This window comes from Hyperoodon ampullatus (genome assembly GCF_949752795.1).
Source record: "Hyperoodon ampullatus genome assembly, chromosome: 16".
Taxonomy (NCBI): Eukaryota; Metazoa; Chordata; class Mammalia; order Artiodactyla; family Ziphiidae; genus Hyperoodon; species Hyperoodon ampullatus.
In genome coordinates, this window is record NC_136929.1 from 13,739,286 (window position 1) to 13,762,900 (window position 23,615).

Below are 23,615 nucleotides of genomic sequence, written 5' to 3' on the forward strand. Positions count from 1 at the left end.
AGAAAAATAAATTGTGGTATATTCAATGGATCACTATACAGCAAGGAAAAAGAATGCTCTACAGCCACACACATTAATTTGGATAAATCTTAGAAACATAATATTGAAGGAAAAAGCAAATCACAGAAGAATAAACATGGTATGGCTCCATTTATATAAAGGTGAAAAACATGCAAAACCAGTACAAACATATGTAATAAAATCACAAAGCAAAGCAAGGGGATGTTTAAGACAGCACAGTGTTTCCTCTACCAGGGAGGGGCACAGCAGGGACTTCAAAGGAAACAGCATCCATTTCTTAAATGGGGGTGGGGAGAGTGCTGTTTCTCTTTATTTTATAAATATTTCCTTGTATCTTTTCACTATTAAAAAACAACAACAAGAAAAGATATTCTGGAGGGTGAGGGGTGAACTAGTGGCGGACACAGGAAGTCGGCCAATGCTCAAGGCGGGCACAAAGTGACAGGTGCATCAAGCTCCCAACAGAGTTAAAAAATCGTAACAGAGCACGATGCTTAGAAAAACAAAGGAGTCCTAGAAGCTCAAACCTTTGTGGGCATGCGCAGGGCCTGTCGGAAGGATGGGCTTCTCTGAGGGCTCTTGGAAGGCAAGCCCGCCACGTCAGTGGAGGACTACCGCCCTCCCCCAGCAGCACGTGTAGATGTTCACTTAACCCCATTTTTGGTCCAGTCCCTCACCCTCACCCCAGCGGGGTAGCTGCTTGGCTACAAGGGGTCAGGGGGGTCCTGGGGGGGAGGGGCAACCTAGCTGCTTCTCATAGAGACCTTGAATCAGCCCCTACTCTCTGCCCCAAACCTTGCCTTCCACCGTGCTGGTGGAATTCCTGAACCTCTCCAGGGCTCCTGGGGGCAATCGGGCTGCCTCTCGGCCCCTCCAAGAGGGGAACGCTTAATTTCAACTTCTGATTCTCTAAGAGTAGATGGGCCTCTACCCACTTTCCATCTTTCAGAATGTTGTCAGGCTCTTTGGTCTACTGCTGTCTCCCTATTTTCTTTGTCTTTGTAAATTTACAACACTTTTAATTTCTTTACTATCATTTTAGATTTTTAAGAGGAAACAAACTCACATGTTTAAACCTGCCACATTTAACTGGAAGTGTCTATTTACTATATTTAAATAAACGTGTTCAACAAGCAGCTCCTGAAGAGGCCAGAGAGGAGGAGGTTAGCAGTCTCAGCACCAGCCAGCACAGATGCTTGAACATCCCCACCTGATTTCTCTGCCTCGATTTTTTCGGCTGTTCAAGGGTAAAGGAGAAAGAACAAAGATCTGGGTTCAAATCCGGACTCCTCCATTTACTACCCTGTGGTCTTAGCACATCAAGTCTCAGAGCTTGATCACCTGCATCATTGCTGCCAGCTCACTGAAATTGTTGCTGTGAAATGCTCCGAACTTATTATAAAGCACTGAACCTGGGAAGGAACTCTGGACTCTCATACCCCGGATCACTACATTCTGCCTTAACCTGCTGGCCACCCCCCGCCCCAAGGCCGCAGAAGGCAGAGCCCTGGCTCCTGACACCCTCAGGCATTCTGTGGTTCCCAGGCCTGCCAATCAGAGGAACCAAAAACAGCAGCCCGGGCAACAGTGAAGGCCCACAAACCCACAAAGACGGAGGGAGTCCGAGAACCAAGTGGGCACTTTATTAACCTGGCAAAGGGGCAGCTGGGCAGGCCGAGCAGCCCCCTGCCAGACCCTTCGCTGTGCTCAGGGGCCACGGATAGAGGCAGAGCCGCAGGGCCCAAGCCCTGGACACTAGGAGTCCAAGCTGGGCAAGGTCAAGGCTACGGGTGGGGCCGGAGTTGCCGAAAGCAGGCGTCCAGTACCAGCCTGCCGCCCTTCCTGAGGCTGGGGGTGGGTCTGACATGAGTCCCCTCCCTCTTCCGTTCCCCACTCCTTGTACAGCTCACGCTGTTCCTGGAGTCAGGAAGCCACGAGTCCCACATCAGCTGTGGTCTGGAAGGTGATGCCGTCCCCCCGGCAACGGGGTGGCCCGGAAGGGCCAGAGCCCGACAAGGACCCAGCGGGGCCCCAGGGCCGCCTGCAGGTTGCGGGAGGGGCCCAGCTCGTAAGGGTGCCGCCCCGAGCCCACTCCCACGTGGTCTGGCCCCTCAGCAGCAACATCCCACGGAAGAGCAGTCCAGCCGCGCACATCGGTGCACACGCCACACACGTGTCGGTCACGAAGGCCAGCGCAAATGGGGCCGGAGACACTGCCTGCGAGCAGCCTGCGCGCCGGGGCAGCGGGAGGAGGGTGGCGGTGTGCAGGGGTGTGTGGGCTCGCAGCAGGGCTGATGGGTCAGGGCCCGGCAGCACACAGACGTGCAGCAGGACGCCTGCCGCGTGAAGCATCAGACACACGCAGGGCCGGTAGTTGTGGAAGCCCACGCGGCGGCCCAGCGGGCGGCCGTGGTGGCCCCGGCGCAGGATGCAGTGGCGCCAGGCGGAGCAATGCCCACTGCACGGTGGCCTCGGGCTTTGGCACTGGTAGCAGTAAGCCCAGCCCTGGCCCAGACCACGGCCGGCCAGCATCACAGCCCGGATGCTGGGTCCGAGCGCAGGAAGAGCCCCCCGCATTGCCCAGTAGGTTGAGCAGCTGGAAGGTTGCCGGCGCAAGCTGCAAGGTCCGGGCCAAGAGTCCCAGTGGGGGCGGCCCGGGACCCAGCACCAGCACGTAGGCCAGTTCCTGGCCCACGGCCGCGGCTCACAGCGCGGTGGGCCCAAGAGGCAGCCGCGCGGACGCTGCCTCCGCGCTCCCCACCGCTCAGGGCTGCCCCATGGCCTGGACCCACTAGCGGTGGATCCCGGGGACCCCGCCGCTTCCCGCTGCTGGATTTTTGTAGTATAAGGATCACCGTGGTTGCTGTGTAGAGAAGAAACTCTAAGGCAAGGAGTTAAGAGTAAACACAGGAGGATCTGTGAGGAAACAGCAGGCTAGGTGAGTGATGACGTATCTTGATGAAGATGGAGGGGAACATAAGATGTGGCCAGGTTCGGGTTATTTTCTAGGTTAGTCCCCAGCACTTCCTGACTGAGGGATGTTGAGTGAGAGAGAGAGGAGTCCAGGATGACTCCAAGATTTGGGGTCCAAGCTTCTGCAGGGATGAAGCTGCCACCGACTGAGATGCGCAAACTAAGGGGAAGCGTTATCCGTCATAGGTCAGATGATTTTCCTCCTCAGAAATCCTCAGTGGTCCCCGCTTACTTTGTAAAGTAAGTCCCCTGGGCCTTCCATTCAAGGCCCTGTTGACACCACATGCATTTCTCTATGCTGTTTCTGCTCCAGCCAAGCTCGACCCATTGTCTGGTCCCCAAACCTTCACAATTGGATGACTTTTTCATGATACTCCCTTTCCTGGAAGTACTTCCTCTTCTTGTATGCCTAAGAAAAGGTCACTTAATCCTTCCGTGACTAACTTGGATTTCCAATTCTCTGATGAAGGCTTCTCTGGTATTTCTTGGCAGGTGGCTTTGGGCTTTGTACTTTTGTCACACATATTCCATTTCACCTTAAGTTATTTTATATAGTTGTTTGTTTCATCAAATAGACCGAAACCTCTTGGAAGGTAGAGATCATATCTTATTTATGTCAGTGGGTCTACAGTTCCTAACACACTACTTGCATTAAATAAAAATATTTCTGTCCAGATGAAATTAACATGTGTATCACTTCAAATCTTTTGATATGAAAACAATCAAGTGCTCTCTTTACAATATGTTAATCTTAAAATTTTATTTTTCATCTCATCAAATGAAGTGAAATGTCTATGTAAAAATTTTTCTTCATTTATAAAATGTTGATAGGTAAATCAGAACAGAACAGAAAAGAAAAGAAAGTTATAATGAAAGGGAGAATTGATGTGTCTCCAGTTTTTTGCTTTTGTTTTTAAGCCTGATAACGTTTCTTTGGCTGATCATGAAGGTAATACCCTTGAGCTTTACATGATAAGCTTAAAAATGTCTCTATGATATCCCAGTATATAGTTCAGGCAATATGCCTTAAGATTTTCTTTTTCCTTTTTTTTTTTTTTTTTAGCACAGCTACAAGCTTCTCTGGGGAACCGGCTATAACACAAAGATTTGGTACTATCTGTCTCTTCCATTTCAGAAAACTAGAAATTATGTGCTTTGAGATACAAGGCAGTAAAATATTGATTGCACAGGACATTTCAGTAGAGTAGAAGGTATTCTAATTAACATGATAATCAACATAGGCTTTTTCATGGAACAGATTGTATAAATCGAAAATTTTTATGGATTTTGATAAACATACTTCACTCTCAGAGGGATTTCAAGCTTCCGGTGTTATTTCTCCTTTCTGGACACCATGGTACACAATTAAGGCAAAGGAACAAAGGAAGAACCCAACATTAACTTATAAATCAGCTATCAGTGACCGACTACGCAAGGGAGTAACGCCAGTCCCTGGCATTTCTGAGAGCTATATCATATTGGGGGTGCTGGAAATCACTAATGCCCTGAGAGATTCTCTAGTATTTTTGATATTCATGCATAAGTCTCGTTCTCCATCCAAAATTTTTGCTTAAAAATAAATAATTCTACCTGGGGCAGGAAGAGCTCAAGCTTTAGTATATGACATAGTTACCTTTTTTTTTGGAGCACAAATTCTGCAACTTATGGAACTGAATATTTTATATATAAAATCTTAATTTTCACAATAACCTAGGAGGTCATTAACTTTATCCCCAAAGGCACAAACTGAAGCTTGGAGAGATTAAGTCATTTCCCCCAAGGCTACAGAAGCCATTAACTGTAGGATCTGGGATTTGAACCCAGGCTATCTGATGCCAGAATCCATGCCCAGAGTCATTCCTTTATGTTACTGTCTGTGTCCTGAGATCCGCCTATAGGCCTATGTGCCCTTTACTGTGTTCTCACTAGGGATATGTTGGTGAAGAACAGCACAAAATCTGCTGTCATGCAGTTTACCTAAGAGCTCTGTAGCAGAGAAAGGAAAAGAACTTCTATCGTGTATGCTTTCTTGAAGATTTAAGGAGAAGGCTGTATTGCCCTTCCTAGAACATTTTCTATCAACATAATTTATTAGAAACATTAAAGTGTTGTATATTTCAAATTAAAGTATGTTTGAATGGAATTATTTCCATTAACCTCATGGGAAAATTTTCATAGAACATAATGATTTTTCCTCTGTTATATTCCTTCTTTGTCATTGAAGAAAATGTCCCTATGATCTTGAAAATACATAACTGTGTCAGACATGACCTACTGAGGAATCTACTGGCACATACTGGGAGGCAGTGTCAGCTGAGTTCTGTTCCTGGCATTGCCATGATGGACTCAGTTCTCTACCATAAGATGCACATCATATGCATTTGCATTATATTGGATTGTTGTCAATAAACACCCATCTATTATTTATGCTTTGTAGCTCATAGAAACATTTTGCACTGTCATCTCTCTGACCACAGGTTCTCAGAAACATACATAGTCTATTTTGAAACTAAATTTTACAAGGATATTAAAAATGAAAAATAAAAATCCCCCAAGGCATAACCCACGGAGAAGTCCTCTCTTTACAATTTGGTGCTATCCGTCTAAACATTTTTATATTCATATTCCTCCATACAGAAATCCTTGACTTCTTATATTGAATCATTTAAAACACTGACTCATTTAATTTTTGTTTCTTTTTTGCCTGGTCTTTAAATTTTAATGGAACCTTCTCTTGAAAAACTTCATAATATATCATTTACTTTATGCATTGGAATACAATAGTGCCAATTTTACTAGATACTCTGGTTAGTAATATGGGGAAAAAGTGGCTGTGGGAGATCATATGAACAATATGTGAGGCCCAAGAGACTTACGAAAATATAAGTATGTAATATTTCATAGACAGGTCTAAGGAGTAAATAAAAAGCTATAGCTTTAATCCATTCTGCTCGGGAGAAAGAAGCTATAAGTGAAATATGGTGGGACTAAAATGTGTGCTTCTAAGATGGTTCACCTACTTTAGACCTGGTGATTGGTATGTTGTCATGATTTTCAGAATTTAGTCATTATTTCAAAATAATATGAATGTAGAAGAGGCTCCTATAATCCACAGGAACATTGTTTCTAAGTATTTTCCATTCCCTCTGTACAAAATACCCCTTATCTTTAAAGGGAATAATATATCTCTACTGATAGGTAAGAAGACCCTCAGGTCCCCAAACCTATAAGAACTAGAGTAGAGGCTTTTAAAAATCTGTTGATAAATTATTTAAAACTGATTGAGCTAGAAAACCACCAGAAGAGAAAATATTTGGTAAATGATGTAGAAATGTTAAAAATCATCAATACTGGATTATTTTAAAGCTCTTTCCCTGTTCTTCTCCACCTCTCACCTCATCCATCAATTCTCCAAATGTCAGCTTGAACCCTCTGGCCAAATCCTGTTTCAGGGAATTTACTTGTGGACGTGGCACAGCAGGCATTAAAGATGCCATTAAGCTGACATCTGCTCCAGGACACGGGAACCTTAAGTGGCCTGAAAGCATCTAATGTGCCATGCCAACTCAAGAGAAATCAAAAGAAAAGGCAAAAACAAACAAAACAAAACAAAACCCAGCAACAAATTTAAAATATACTGAAATGAAATTTTAATTTAAGTGTGTGCCTTTGCGTGCAGTCACACATACATATATACACATTCATATGCTCCACTTGCTTTAGATTCGTAGCATTGAGTACAGAATTGGAATGCCATAAGCTCCGTTCCGATAGTGACATATGTTTTACATTATTTTTAAAGAACTAATCCTTACACTCTTTTTGCCAAAGTGTTATATTATCATTGATGCCATTTCCATCTCAGCAACCTTTGGCTATACAGAGAAAGGTTCTCTCTATGTTCTTTTCAAATAAGCTCAAACATATATAGCTTATAAAACAAAGATATGCATCACCCAATATGAATTGTGATCTCAAAGAACGGAAGTTCTTTCCCCAGCACCCTGACCCAAAAGATGCTCAGTTAGCTCCATCTCTAAGACGCACTCGAAATTAATGGAAAGTTGAATTACACACACTGCCTCTATTTTTTAAAATATTTTTACAAAGTAACAAATTGTTTCCACTCAGTAAAAATGATGGATTATTGTATAGTTTGAAAAAATTAATGAACAGATGGAATATCAACCCATTATTCATTAAAATATTTCACTGGGTTAATTCAGCAAATAAAAATGGAGAAGAGAGCAGATGGCCATTTATAGTTCTCTTGATTTCTTAAACTACTTCTTTACAGCCAGAACTGCTCCTATATTTAACTTGAAATGCACAGCTCTCACCATATGCACAGTAAGGAAGCATTCATGTGACCTCATAAACTTTTCATATAACACAGCAATGATTTTTATGATTTAGTTAAAGGAACACTATACACTTACAAAGTAAGTTATTCCCATAGCCCCAATATTCTGGGGATAATTTGAATTTCCTAGACTCAGTAGATACTTACCATCATTATCTGGTCTGAAGTAGGTTCAAGTAGGCACATGGGTAAAATTTCACAAAAGGAAGTGATCAGCTTTGTTACAAATGCTGAAGTATGCCAAGCATGCATAAAATTATTACAGAGTAGACAGTGTTTCTCTTAAGGCAATACTTTTTTTTTCATCGTATCCTACTCCTGTAAGTTACTGCCTTTTAAAAAATTCTATCCTCATGTAGAGCAAATGGGACTCTCACATATGTAAGTGGAATCAACCACTCTGGAAAACTGCTTGACTGTATCTATTACAGCTGAACATATACATACTCTATGGCCCAACAATTCCACTCCTAGGTATACGCCCCACAGAAATGCATAAATATACTCACAAAAGACACTGATATGAATACTCATAGATGCACTATTTGTAAAAGCTCAAACCAGGAAGCAATCCAGACAGAATCAATAAATAAGTTGTGACATATTTATACAATGGTATAATAAAGACAATGGAAATCAACAAACTTCTGCTATAAAAACAACAGGAGTGAATATTACAAACATAAAGTTGAGCAAAAGAAGGCAAACACAATAGCATATACTCTGCAATTCCATTTATGTAAATGTCAAAGGTTGACAAAATCACTGTGGTGACAGAAATCAGCATAGTGGTTGCTTTGGAGGAAAAGTGGGGAACAGTGACGGAGTCAGGCAGGGGCCGGTTTGGGGTGCTGGCCACGTTCTTTTTCCTGAACTGGGTGGTTGTTACATGGGTAGTTTCCTATTGTGAAAATGTACTGCATTGCACACTTATGATTTGTGAACTTCTTAATATGTATGATAGACTTCAAATTTTTTAAGTTTACTTTAGAAGATAAACACTATGAATAAAGAAAAAAGTCCTCTGTAGCAGTGCCAAGTGCAGTACAGAAATTATACCATAATGAATAGCGAGAATTCTATTTCATCAGAGTTAACCCAAGTGACATAATGCAAAAATATTCTCTAAATATTATTTTCATAAAGTTCTCCCACCTCCACATTCGAAGTCCTTGGTAGCCTCCCACTGATAGCTTTCCCCTGTGATAGAAGACGTGTGTTTCTCCCAAGCACTGGACCTTCCTCCTTCGGCTGAGTATTCTTTCACCTGTGAAACTCCTTTCCCCAATTCTCCTCCACATGGTCTGTGCCCCATGACACTCTTCCCAGCTCTGCAGGTGAGGCATGGATGGTTCAAGCCTGAGTTTCTCTCAGACACAAAGTTCTCATTCTGGTAGGACAATTCTTTGTTTTATGGGATTGACCCAGGCACTGTCACAAGGTTAGCTTCCCTGAATCTGAACCCAAGATGCCTGTAGCCTGTAGGGCCTGTAATTCTTATTACATATAGCATGGAGTTCATGATTGGGCTTCTCTCTAAGACATCAGAGACAAGAGATCTGGCATAATGTCCTGTTCATTGTTATTCCACCTAAGCCCAACAGTGCCTGGGTGTGATATCTTTTCAATAAAGGTCATTTGAAGTTATTTGGCATGTGTTCAGTAAATGTTTACTGAGCACCTTGATGTGCCAGGCATGGTTCTCAACAATAGGGATAGAGTGGTGAATAAAACAGACCAAATCTTACACAGATTGTTTCTCTTCTAGTGAGAGAGAAAGAGATGATAAACAAGGAACAAACAAATACAAACAGAAAAACAGCAGATAGCGATAAGTGCTAAGAAGTTAGGAAAATAAGATAATGTGATAGCAATCAAGGGAAAGGGGGCTGGTTACTTCAGTGGTTCTCAACCAGGCGTGATTTTGTTTTGAGACACTGGATAAGACATTTGTAATTGTCACAACTGAGGGACTCTAGTGGGTAGAGGTCTAGGATGCTGCTAAACATCTTACAATGCACAGGACAACCCCTCTCCACAAAGAATTATCCAACCCCTAATGTCAATAGTACCAAGACTTTCTCATCCTACTTTAGATGGGGATGAGGGGTGGGCTCCCTGAGGAGGTCCCATTGGAGCCACGACCTGAATGACGATAGAGAAAGCCAGGTGAGCAAAGTTTTGGAGAAAGGGCTTCCAAGCCAAGGGAATAGGCTGCAAGGTGCAAATCAGTTTGGGTGGTCTGAAGAAAATAAAGAAGAGTAAAGGGGCTCAACTTAGCTAGGAGGAAGGACAGTACCTTCAAGTTTGGGCAGGTAGTGGTGCATTCAAGATAACACTTGGGACGAGGGGTGGTCCAAATCATTTAGAGCCTTAAAAGTCATGGTAAGGAGTTTGAATTTTATTCTAAGTACAAAGGGAATCTCCTAAAACATTTAAAGGAAAGAGATGACATAATCAGATTGTAAGAAATCGCCCTGCCTGTTGTGTGGAGAATGAATTGTCAGAAGGGCAAAAGTGAGGCCAATGGGATGAGTGAGAAGACTACAGCCGTGGTCCAACAGAAATAGGGTGATGGCCTGGATGTATAAGTGGGTAGAGTTGCCAAATAAAATACAGGATATCAAGCTAAACTTGGCTTTCAAGTCAACAAAGAATGATTTAATTTTTTTTTGTATAACAAGTCCCCTGCAGTATTTGGCACATACTTATATAAAAAGTGATTTGTTGTTTCTCTGAAATCCAAATTTAACTGGGCATCCTTTATTTTTATTTGTAAAATCTGGCAACTCTATGCATGCCTGAATGGACAGATATCTGCATAGGTAGACATAGAATCATATGTACTTGGGAAATGAGCCAACCTGCTGTATTTCTCAAATGCAAAAATACAAGGTTGTGCATGAATGGTTTCTATATGTGAAAGAGGCATGTGTTCAAATATATATTGGTTATACAGGAGATCAATTAAGTATCTAATCAATGTTGACCTTTATCTCTCTCTCTCTCATTAGTTTAAAATCTCCAACCAGCTTCAGGTTATCCCTCTAGTATCTTACTAAAAGAAGGAACATATATTATACATTGGTTCTCATTGCTCCCTAAGCTGTTTTCTGTCCCCATCAACCAGGAACCCCACGTTCAAAATCTTGGGATAGGCTTCTTGCATGACTTTTATCTTCAAATGTGAGCTAATAAAATATACAAGCTCTGTCACTTCTTTTGCATTGATCTTCAACTAGATTCTCCTTAGGAGTATCAAAGAAAAGGGGGGATTGGAACCAAGCAGAACCCTGCAGCACCCCCCAACCACGAAGTCCCCTCCATGTCCCCTGCCCCTTGTTTATAGAAAAGCTGAAGTCTCCCAGGGTCCCCTGAGTCACGAAGTGCAGGCTCAAGCAGCTAATGATTAGCACAATAGAGTCACAGACTCAGTGTCTGATGCACATGCCAGAGTTGTTTTCCAGATACTGCAACTGCCACCAGAGGGAAAATGCTAACTGCATGATGACCAGGCTGCAGCCATGACATAAGCTGCTCCATCTTGATCAGTACTGAGTCTACGGCTAGCACAATGCCAAGAAGAGCCTTAAGAGAATGGCATTAGCGCTATTCCTCATAATAATCTATATCTTTGTGGGCATCAAAATAATTGTGGCTTATTCTGCTCGTATATGTAAACGGACAACTAAATTGTCAGCAAAGATATGTTACAGACCCATGTAGACATCTTCCACTCTAAGAATACAGCTCCCTATATCAGCAGGAAGAAGTTACAGAAGACGGACCTTCGCCCATAATCCCATAGAAACAGAAAGATGTTCTGACAGGTGGGGATTTGTAAGCAGCTTTTGGCAGGAAAGAGCTCTCCACAGGGCAGGGGTGGGCGGCGGGCCTTTTGTCTTGTTAGTAACCTTAAACAAGTCACACCCATGCTCCACTGATCTCCAGCCCTAGCACACCTTTCAAGTCTTTTGATCACACAATACCTTGCCTAATCTGTTGGTTCTTTCCATAGATCAAAGAAGTAGAAATGAAGAATAAGTAATCAACAGATGACCAGATCTCTTCCCTAGCTTCCCTTGCAGTAATCTCGCGAACAAACTGTGTGAACAAGACAGCATCTAAGGAAAGGCCAGGAGGAGTCGGGAGTTGACAAGTCTGCGCACAGTGGGGCATGTCAAGGACTCTGACCCCCTATCTCAATGGTTAACTGCGATTACTTCCCTTTTTCCCTTTAAAAACTTTCATGGCCGAGCAGAATCTTCAGAGGTGGTTTTTGAGGGACACTGAGTCCACCATCTCCCCCGATTGTTGGCATTCTGATTAAAAGCAACTTTCCTTTCTACCAAAACCTGCCTGTCGGTTATTGATCTTCGAGTGGCGAGCACCGGACCTGAGTTCAGTAACACTCTCAGGTTTAAACCTTCCAGTGTTTTTTATCATTGTAAAGAATTGTAAATTGGTCATTCTTAGGCTGTGTCAGGCCAGCAGATATTTTTAATTCGGCTCACATTGTAGTAAAAAAGAGTCAATATTTAAAGTTAAGAGCATTTTCTTTAAAATCTGGGTGTCTGACTGCCTCTGAAAGATCTGAAGATCTGGCCGCACTGGATCTGCATTTACCCTTGGCTATAACAGCTGGAGTTGAATAGAAACTTTCTTCTTTACACAGAACATGTAAGTCCTCACCTGCTTAGGTGACTTGATTGGCATCTAACAGTGTCACCAAAATTGGATTACATGCAAACACCTCTGTAGCAAACATCAGAGACCTTTCAAAGCTCTTTCCCTGTTCCCCACTTCAGTCCTATGTCCCAGTTAGGCCAACAGCCCCAAAAGTCTCATTTTTGTTTCCTGCTTCTTCACCACATTTTCTCTTCTTCAATCCAGATAGTTTTTTCTTTAATTTGACTTCCTATTTAAATTGTTTCTGTACATCTCACCAACGTTGTTCATTACCTTGGTTTTCTTTCTGAAAGTTAACATGCATATATTCTCTAGGTGTTTTGGGGCACTTGTCTTATCTCACCAAGACTCCTGTGTCAGCTCCCTAAGGACAAGAGCCTTCCTTGATACCTCTTTTAGTAATTCTGGGCATCCCCAAAGCGCTCAAAAATTAGTGGTTGCATGAAATGACTACACTGCAATCTAATCAGCATATAAAGAGAAAAGTGGACCTGATCTTATTCCTTTTTTGAACAGTATACTAGTATGGTTTGCAACTGTTTATTTTTCCTGAAATCCACTATTTTTAAAAAATAGCATGTAAGAAATAGAAACTAAGCAAGCTCTTTTAAAGTTCTGTTTAAGGTAATTTAATAAAGCCCCTCAATTAAACCACACTATCTCATTTTATTCCATAGATATATTTGATTCTATGACCAATAAAGACTAAAAATTTCACTCATTTTGTCCTTACTTCTTATGAGATTATTAAAACTCAAAGACCCAATTTTCCATCATTTTAAGGAGGCTGATTATTTAAATATTAAAACTTGAAATGAGAAAATAAAGTATTCTCTGTGTATGTATCTATTAAAACATAAGGGAATAGATGAGAAGCCTGAATTCTAAGAAAAATTTTCTAACTATACGAGCAGATACCAAAATCTATTTAAACAGCTTTGTAAAAAACAGTGAGTTTTAAATAATTTACTTTAGTTACATACCTTAAAAAAGAATAAGATTTAAAGAGAGAGGTCCAAAAAGCTAATATTTCCTCAATCAAAAAAAATTCTTTCCACACAATAATTACCTTTAAAGAAAATTTTAGGAAGGTTCAAAGGGAAAAAATAATTAGTAAGAAATCCACTCACAGTAGGAATTAGCAAACAATCTGTGTTTTCCTAAATCACCTCCTCTTGATGCCAGGACCACAAGGCATGACAAATTTTAAGTGGGCTTTTGCTGCTGAGAACTAATCCATAAGGTACAACCATTTCATACACACACACACACATATACACACACTGCAAAGTGGTGAATAAAGTAGCAAACATGGATTAACTGCTTCCATTATAGCCAGTTAGTGAAGATGAAAATAATATTATAGACAAATCTTTTAGAAAAGGCTCATATGCCAATATGCTTTGCAAAATATGGATTGCATTGTTCATAAATGTGTGTGTATATATATATATATATATATATATATATACACACACACACACACACACACATATATATTGCTTGGAAGATGCTTATGCACTAATAAATAAGAAAAAAAATCATTTCCCAGTCAAATTGAATCTTTGGAGGCAGTAAAAAAGAATTTGGAAGGAAAAAATATATAAGGACATTAGTTTCTAATTCAATTATATCATATAGTGAATCAAAATTGAAAAAAATGTGAAAAATCACTCAACAGAGAAAATTCATTATCAACTCAAATATAAGATAGCAGTCCTCAATTATCCAAGGGAGATTATATTGTTCCTAACCCAGCACCTGACTTACTGATAACAGAGCATTTGCATAGAATCATATCATATTACATTAGCACTTGGCATCTTAATGAGTGCCTAAGACCTGTCACTCAAGAAATACCACCAGGGAGACCCCTACAGTGCCTCGTGCAAGGTTGCTTAATTTGTCAGTGACAGAGGAAGGGCTAAAACGTGGGCTTCTTGCTTTAGAAAAAATACTGATGTTTTTTGAATTAGCTGAGTTAATGATTTGCCCCACTGAGATCTTGCCTGTTGTTTGTTGATTTCCTTGTTTGTTTGTTTAAACGAGAAACTAAATATTCTAGCTGTTATATGAAAGTTTGAGAAAGGTGTAAAAGGCTCTCTGGTGAGGGATATGAAAGCATTATTCCCATCAAGAGCCGGGAGGGCTTCCCTGATGGCACAGTGGTTGGGAGTGCACCTGCCGATGCAGGGGACACGGGTTCGTGCCCCGGTCCGGGAGGATCCCACGTGCCACGGAGCGGCTGGGCCCATGAGCCATGGCCACTGAGCCTGCACGTCCGGAGCCTGTGCTCCGCAACGGGAGAGGCCACAGCAGTGAGGGGCCCACGTACCGTAAAAAAAAAAAAAAAAAAAGAGTAAACTGGGAGATAGGACTGGAAAGTGACTCTGAGAGATTCTCACGTTCAACCTTATATCTATGGGCAACGTGAGGTCCAGAGAGGTGATGCAGCTTTCTCCGCACTAGCTGGTGGCAGGAATCGGACTGAACTCTATACCCATATAGTCTAGGGTTCTTTCTTCTGCACCTTGACCTTGAGTTGTGTCTTCAAGGTAAGGCATCACTATAACATTGAAAAGGAATTCATCGAGCAAGATAATCACATTAAATGTAAATGCAAACACCACAGTTGAAAATCTGCAATAGATGACGGTTTTTATTATATGTTGATTTGTTCAACATATCTATTATTGCTCCTTGTAATTATAATGGATAAACAGTCATTGCCTTGGGGTGTTGCTCATGTGTCTGTAATGTTCATCACAGGCCGACAGGGACCCAGGCACCACCAACAGCTCACAGACTGTAGAATTAAAAGCTGTGTCAAGCACTGGCTGAACCGGTGCACTAAAGCTTCATCGATTCGGACCATTTTGGGGAGAATGGGGTACAAGGTGGGGACAAGCGAATTGATAAAAAATAAAGTCAGAAATTAACTATTTTTGAAGAAATACATAACGATTATTTTTAAGTAAGTGAAAGCAACCACTTACATACTGTCAAATGTAAGTCCTGTAGGGCTTATTTTAATAACTGAATAACTCATCTGTAATTAGCAGATAAATTGTTTACATGAAAATGGCATCAGAAAGCATTTGAAAATACTTCTGCACATCAAAAATGTGCCATCAAATCTTATTTATTCCAAATTTTGCATGGAAAACATTTGACTACAGAGAGAAGAGAGGTAAATTTTAGTCGAGTTCTAGTTAAATGATCAAGAATTCTCATAGTCATAATGCTCTTAGTGAAGTGATAATGATAGTATAATGATTCCTCTCCACTCCTCACAGGGAGTTCATATGTATTTTCTAATTTGTGCCGAACAGACTTCTGTGATGTGAGGGCAAACAGAGGTGAAGGAACTTGCCCAAGATATAGTAGCAACTAAGTTCTACATCCTGGACCAGAACCCAGGGGTCCTCTGACCCCTGCTAAGTACCCTTTCACTCTTCCACATGCTCTCCGGGAAGAGTACAGCATTCTGGGTTAGGCTAGATGAGCTCTAATGTCATTTTTCTTTCATTCCCAGGGTCTATATTTCTTTACGTGCAGTGACCTCAAAGAGAAAAGTATCCATTACACATATGTGCGATTGGGGCTTAAATTTACTGGATTCCAGGGACTCTGCATTTCCCTTCAGTGGGTTGTTTCAGTATCTCATGGATCAGTACGTGTGTTCAATACCTTAAATCCTTGTTGATATGAGATGAGCATAAATACTCAAACTATCTTTGGTTTCTCCACCTCTTTTTCCTAAACACTAGGTTTAATGTATAAATGGAACTGAGTCAAATATCCCTTAGTCATTCTAATGGCAAGAAAAATGACAGCTCCTTTTCTACCATTAACATTACCAAGACCTAAACTCATGGATAATCTTCTCTTCTCAGGCAACAATTACTGTGAGCCTCACTTTGGTGGGGAAAGCAGAGACACCAGAAGAAAGAATCTTGGAGATTAATTTGTTAAATGGAGAAATACATGCATAATAAATGACTCTATGCTATAAACTTATTAATAAAGAGGAAGCTGAAATAAACATGCACTTATGTTCAACTGTAGAGTCTCTTTCACCTTACCCTACATGTATGGCAATATCATGTTTATTATTGACCTTACATAGCTATAAATACGAGCTTCAACACAGCTCAGTTTGGAGCTTCTTAGTGGTGAAATGTCACCTCTTAGTCTTTGTATATAATACAAGGGAGATCTTTTTTGACTGATGTGCGTGCACATGTATAACTGCCCAGTGACAGCAGATTAGGATGACCAGATGACTTATGACTGATCAATATGTAGAGCTGAGCAATGTACATGGAGAGGAGGAAAGAAGCCTTGAGCTTTAAATACTGCTGTGAACGGATTAAGTGAGCATTCCTGCCACCACTCTATCAGCCCTTTATCATTTAGAATATTCAGTTAGATTTCTCACCATGCATATCCTCCACCCCCAGACCTCCCGAACTACTTACTCATGGTTACTTCAACAACAATTTTCTGGCTAGTATTCCTTTGCAAATTATGTTTTCTTGGTTGAAATAGTCCCTTTCTCCCTTCGTTTCTCCACCTACAGAATTCTACTCATCTTTAAATACCCAGCTTATATGTCACTTTCTCAGAGAAGACCTAAGTAAATGTACAGTGGTCCCTCGCTATCTGCAGGGACCCCTGGGGATACCCAAATCCACAGGTGCTCAAATTCTTTGTATAAAATGGCATAGTATTTTCATATAACCTATGAACATCCTCCTGTATACTTTAAATCATCGCTAGAGTACTTATAATACCTAATACAATGTAAATACAATGTAAATGCTGTGTAAACAGTTTCCAGCTTGTGGCAAATTTAAATTCTACTTTCTGGAACTTTTTGAAAATTTTTTTCAAATACTTTCAGTTGAAGTTGGTTGAATCCACAGATACGGAACCCACGGATACGGATATGGAGGCCAACTGTACACTCATCTACATTCAAAAGTACTTTGGTCAAGCCATTCCTATATCACCGACCATAATATGCTGTAATGACTTGATTAGCTACCTCACCCATTAGATTGCACACCCTTCATGGCCAGGGCTGCTGTGTTATTCCTTGTTATATTTCCGCCACCCCTTGGTCCCCTGCCCCTTACACCTGCCAAGATGCTCCCCAGTTTCTTGCATACTGTGGGCATAGATTAAGTTCTATAAATGTTTATTGACTGAACTAGTGTGGGAGTGGCCAGTGGATAGTCAGGATCTAATGGGTCGTTAGATTTGTGGGTGATGAAAACCCTCCTAAACATAATGTGTTGACCCAAAGGCTCAACTCCCTGACCTTTCATTTAGGCTGCGAACCAGAGTGCACAAATCTTTGTTCATCCTTTTAATGTGCTATCCACTTAAGATTTCAGCCTTACATTAATCTGGGATATTAATTCCACCAGCACTTCTGATGGAAGCTATAATTTATATCACTGAAAAACCTTTCTGTAGCTTAATATCCAGAGGTGTAAGAATACAAGTGACATTAAACATTAACTAGGCAGAGAGGTATGAGTGCAGAAACCATGCTGTGTGAAAACTCAGAGCCAAAATGCAGGCTAAAACATCTCACAATTAAAATAGGATGAAATGAGCAAGTGTCACAGGTCCTCCTGCATTAATCAGAAAGCATGTAAACCAAACCAGAGGCATATTTATTGCTTAAAAAAATCCTGAAACCCCTGAAGTACCTATAATGATTAATTATGAATAAACAACACTGGAAGTATTGACATTGTACATTCCTATAAAATGAAACATAAAATAATAATGCCTCAATCTTATACAATCCTTTCAAGTTAATGTCAAGTTGAAAAGGGATTCTATGAAGTTCTAGGTGGGCAAGCGCTCATGACCACCCAGAAATGGAATCTGTTGTGTTAATACCTAGGTCAGCACTCTTAATAACACACGCTCTCTCTCTGACACTAACACCATATAGAGAGAGTATGAGGTGGCTGATCCAGCCCTGAGATCTAATCTCAATATGCCACAAACTTGCTGAGTAACCCTGAGCAACGTTTGTATTTCCTTGGGCCTAAAGTTCCCCATTTAAAGAAAAGGGCTAGAATAGGGTACCATTATGTCATTTCAATTTGAATATTCAATCATTCCTATTTCTAAGGTTTATTTGATTTGTGATCCCTGCTCTTACTCTTCTGTTAGAGGAAAATGTCGGTGGCTTGATAAAACTTGTGCCATTTTTAGCATATTTGAGAACTGCAAAGTGAGCTTATTCTAAAATGCTATCCATTGTGATGCTTCCAGCCTCAAGTAATACAATAGAAAGTCCAACATCATGCAAAAGTATTATTTCACAAATAGGATATCTAGAGTGTGGATGGGCTCAGGGCTGGGTGAAAGATATCAGCAAGGACCCAGGTTTTTCCCATCTTTCTGCTCTGACTTCCTGGGTGTCAGTCTCCCCTTCAGATTTGTAGCAAGGTGCTTGTCCTAGGGTACAACAGAGAATATGAAGACCAGACTTATAACGTCAAATCTCCGGGGAAGATGTCATCATCTTTCTCCAAGCTAAAAGCCAACAGCTCAGCAAAGCATCTTCTCCTCTCTGTCATATTATTAAAGTAGTTTGGGAAGTAGCTGTTGAACACCAGTACAATGCTAGAAATTGTTCGTGATACAATAAAAAGATGTATAAAGGAAAAGCCATTCAGTCTTTCATTGTGGTATCATGACTAATTCAGAAAATGAAGCACAGTTGCTCCACTATTTGGATACCAAAATCTGAGGATGCTCAAGTCCCTTATATAAAATGGCATAGCATTCACATAGTGTCTATGCACATCCTCCCTAGGCTTTAAATCATCTCTAGGTTACTTATAATACCTAATACAATTGCTATGTATATAGCTGCCCTTGCATGGCAAATTCAAGTTTTGCTTTTTGAAACTTTCTGGAATTTTTTTTCTTTTTTTTTTGCATATTTTCCATCTGAGGTTGGTTGAATTCATGGATGCAGAACCCGCAGATACGGTGAATCAACTGTAAATCTGTTTTAGAACCTTAAACCAGGACAGAAATACTCTTTCCATGAGGTTAACCCAGCCCTAGCAGAATCTCCAGGTGTGGTTAGACAGTGTGACCCTATTCTTACTTCTGAAGAAAACAAATTCCTTACTTAAGGATGATTTTTCAAAGGAATTTATCATAGACTACACTGACCTTACTTTTTTTTTTTTTTCCGGTACGCGGGCCTCTTACTGTTGTGGCCTCTTCCATTGCGGAGCACAGGCTCTGGACGCGAAGGCTCAGTGGCCATGGCTCACGGGCCCAGCCGCTCCGTGGCATGTGGGATCCTCCTGGACCGGGGCACGAACCCATGTCCCCTGCATCGGCAGGCGGACTCTCAACCACTGCACCACCAGGGAAGCCCCTGACCTTACTTTTGAAGTGACTAAAGCTCGGCAAAGCAGAATGCATTTCAGATCGCAGTGGATTGCAGCCAAGGGTTATTTGAGGTATTTAGACTAAGGTTTTCAGCAAGATAAGCATAGTGTAACAGTAAAACATAATCATAGCTGCTATAAATTAAAATATATGGCATATGGTATGTACAATGCATTCCTAAATCCACCATTCTCAGATATATCCTGTTTTTGTACTGGTAATACTATACTGTGGTCTAAAGTTGGACTGTGTGATGAAATAGTAATAGTAATAGTAATAGTAATAGTAATAGTAATAGTAATAGTATCCAGATACTTGAATTTAGAGATTCACAGAGTCAAATGGTAGAATTTGTTAAAAGCACTGTAGTATGAATATATTACAGAATACCTAATTGTGTCCCTATTTTATATTTCCAACAATATTGTGGTAATGCCTTCTGCAGCATATGAGTGACAGTTTCTCTGTGCTGGAGACCTGGTAGTGGAACTCCTTCTGGGTCACAGAGTATATGCACATTTTTCATTTTCATGAATGCTGCCAAATTGCTTCCAAAATGGTTGTACATATTCCCACCAGCTGTATATGAGAGTTTTTGTTTCACTACATTCTCATAAACACATGATATAAGACATTTTAATTTTTACCAATCTGGTGGGCGAGAAATGGCATCTCATTTTTCTCCTCATTTGCACTTCTCAGATTCCCAATGAGATTAAACTTAAACACTTTCTTCCATGTTCATTAGCCACGATAAGCCTTTCTTCTTCTGAAAAATGCCTATTTGTTCTGTTTGCTCATTTTCTATTGGGATGTTTTCTATTTCATATTGACATAATTTTTCTATATATGTTGGTTCTTGTGGGTTAATGTTTCTTTTACTCCTTTACTCTAATTTTCTTTCTTTCTTTCTTTCTCTCTCTCCCTTTTTCTTTCTCTTTCTTTCTTTCTTTCCTTCCTTCCTTTTCTCTCTCCCTCCCTCCCTCCCCCCTTTCCTTCCTTCCTTCCTTCCTTTTTGGCTGTGTTGCATCTTCGTTGCTGCATACGGGCTTTCTCTAGTTGCAATGAGTGGGGGCTACTCCATTGCGGTGCGCAGGCTTCTCATTGCGGTGGCTTCTCTTGCTGTGGAGCACGAGCTCTAGGAGCATGGGCTTCAGTAGTTGTGGTGCATGGGCTCAGCAGTTGTGGCTCACGGGCTCTAGAGTGCAGGCTCAGCAGTTGTGGCGCACAGGCTTAGTTGCTCCGTGGGATCTTCCTGGACCAGGGCTCCTTCTCATGTCCCCTGCATTGGCAGGAGGATTCTTAACCCCTAAGCCACCAGGGAAGTCCGTCTCATTTTATTTTTCCCAACTTTATTGAAATATGAGTCACAAATAAAAATTGCATATATATTTAGGTTGTACAACGTGATTTTTAAAGGGGTATGACATGATGATTTTATATATATACATATATATATAGTGAAATGACTACCACAATCAAATTAATTCACACATCCATTGTCTCACAAAGGAGTACTGATATTCCTTTGCCATACTGATTTCATTTCCTTTGGATATATACCCAGAAGTGAGATTGCTGAAATATGGTAATAGTTTGATTTTTTTAAATTTTGAGGGGAAACTTCATACTGTTTTTCATGATGGCTGTACCAATTTACATTTACACCAATGATGTACAAGGGTGCCCTTTCCTCTACACCCTGACCAATACTTGTTATCTCTTGTCTTTTTGATGATAAGCATTCTAACAGGTGAGAGATGATTATCTCATTCTGGTTTTGATTTGCATTTCACTGATGGCTGGTGATGTTGAGCACCTTTTCATATACCTGCTGACCATATGTATGGCTCTTTTGGAAAAATATCTGTTCAGGTCCTTGTCCATTTTTTAGTCAGGTTACTTGTTTTATTGCAATTGATTTATAGGAGATCCTTATATATTATGGATATTAAACTTTTATCAGATGTATGGATTATAAATATTTCCCCCCCTTCTGTAGGTTGCACTTTTACTCTGTTGATTGTTTCCTTTGCTGTGCAGAAACTTTTTAGTTTGATGTAGTCTAACTTATTTATTGTTGCTTTTGTTGCCTGCACTTTTATAGTCATAGCCAAAAAAATCATTGCCAGTGTCAAGGAGATTTTCCCCTATGTTTTCTTCCAGGAGTTTTACATTTTCAGGTCTTAATTTAAATTCTTTTGCATGTGATTGATGAGTTGTCTCAATATCATTTTGAAGAGACTATTCTTTCCACATTGTGTATCTTGGAACCACTGACCAAGGTTAGTTGGACATGTATGTGTGGGTTTATTTCTGGGCCCTCTATTCTGTTCCATTGGTTTATGTGCCTATTTCCATACCAGTACCCTGCTGTTCTGATTTCTGTAGTTTTGGAATAAAGAAATAAAAGATATCCAAATAAGAAAGGAAGAAGTTAAATAGACATGATAAATCTCACATACAGAAAACCCTAAATACCCCAACAAAAAACTGTTAGAACTAATAAACGAATTCAGTAAGGTTGCAAGATGCAAAATCAATATACAAAAATCAGTTGTTTCTATACACTAACAAGGAACTATCTGAAAAATAAATGAAGAAAGCAATCTCATTTACAATAGCAACAAAAATCACTTAGGAATAAATTTAACCAAGGAGGTGAAAAATCTATACACTGAAAACTATAAGACATTGATAAAAACAAGTGAAGAAGACACAAATAAATGGAACGATATCTCATGTTCATGGATTGGAAGAATTAAAATTGTTAAAATGTCCATCTACTGAAGGCAATCTACAGATACAATACAATCTCTGTCAAAATTCCAATGGCCTTTTTCACAGAAATAGAAAAATAATTCTAATATTCATATGGAACCACAATAGACACCAAATAGTCAAAGCAATCCTGAGAAAGAAGAACAAAGCTGGAGGCATCATACTTCATGATTTCCTTTATTCTCATTTTATAAGTGTTTTGGAAGAGGAAAGAGATAAATGTATGTGGCCAACCCACGATGTCAACCAGAAGTCCTGAGCTCTCCACACTTTAGACCCTTCACTCTGTCATACATGCTGGTTTAGGCACTGTAGCTGCAGCTTGCAATGTCACCATGGCCTCTGACCATGTCCTTCTAATATAACACCCACCACAGCACTTCTAATTTCTTCTCTCATCAAAGAGACAGGTGGAGAGAATGCTTTTATTCTGCAAGTACACATGAAAAATGGGTATTTTCCCATGGATTTTAGTAGAAAGTTTAATTACTATGAGTTCTTTAAATAATTTGGGTTTTGTGTTTGTTTTATTCTTGATATGTTTGAGCACTATCCCAGAAGTTAATTGAGTAATTATTTAGGGTCATGAGGAATAGCTTGCTTATTTTAAAACTCAGGATGGGGATGAGGGAAGATTCGGTGTAATGAGATAGTCTGTTATTTCTGTGAATTTAATTAAGAGCTCTTTATTTTAGATTTGCCCAGATCTTTTCTTAGAGAAAGTATCCCCACACAAATTCTCATGACCTTGTGCTTTCTTTTCCTTTTATTTTCATGTGTATTTGCTATGGTTTTAAAGAGTCACTCCTAGTCCAATAGGGAATTTCTTCTGGTTTCATGACTAAATGGTGCTTAAGCAGTATGCCAACAAGACATTCATTATGCAAGGTACTAAGGCAAAGCACCCAATGATCTGTGAAGGAAACAGAACTTCATCTTTGATTTTTTAAAAGTACTTTCCAAGACAGATTAGAACAGTTCACCATAAAGGGAAAAAAAAATAATCTCAAGTAATTTTATAAGACAAAAGAATAGTAAGTATGTACTTTCTTGACTTAAAAACACATAAACTGCATGCAGTCTGAGGTTTTTCCCAAAGAGTTCCTGAATAGATAGAAGAAAAGTTCTACAAAATGCATCAGCCAGAAGTACTGTGCTAAATTCTCCAATTACTCATGCTCTAAAGAAACTTTCAAGATGCAGTTCACACCTCTTGCTGAACTTTTTAGTTCATTTTCAATTGCAAGGAACAACAAAGTAGTTTCTTTTTCCTATTTCTGGGCGGTGAGAAATGAGTAAGGTCCTAAACTAGATACGTACCATTATCATTTATATCTGAAGAAGCTAC

General features: G+C 40.3%; 1 protein-coding gene and 1 pseudogene across 2 annotated transcripts in view; both read right to left on the reverse strand.

Moving 5' to 3' along the window:
* HS6ST3 (heparan sulfate 6-O-sulfotransferase 3) overlaps positions 1 to 23,615 on the reverse strand; it is a gene marked incomplete at both ends in the record, with an annotated part of 665,466 nt that overhangs the window by 193,807 nt on the left and 448,044 nt on the right. The gene's annotated exons all lie outside the window — the stretch shown is intronic.
* LOC307065281 (putative palmitoyltransferase ZDHHC24) lies at positions 1,945 to 2,800 on the reverse strand (annotated as a pseudogene). Its single transcript has one exon. The product of its transcript is annotated as a putative palmitoyltransferase ZDHHC24 (transcript).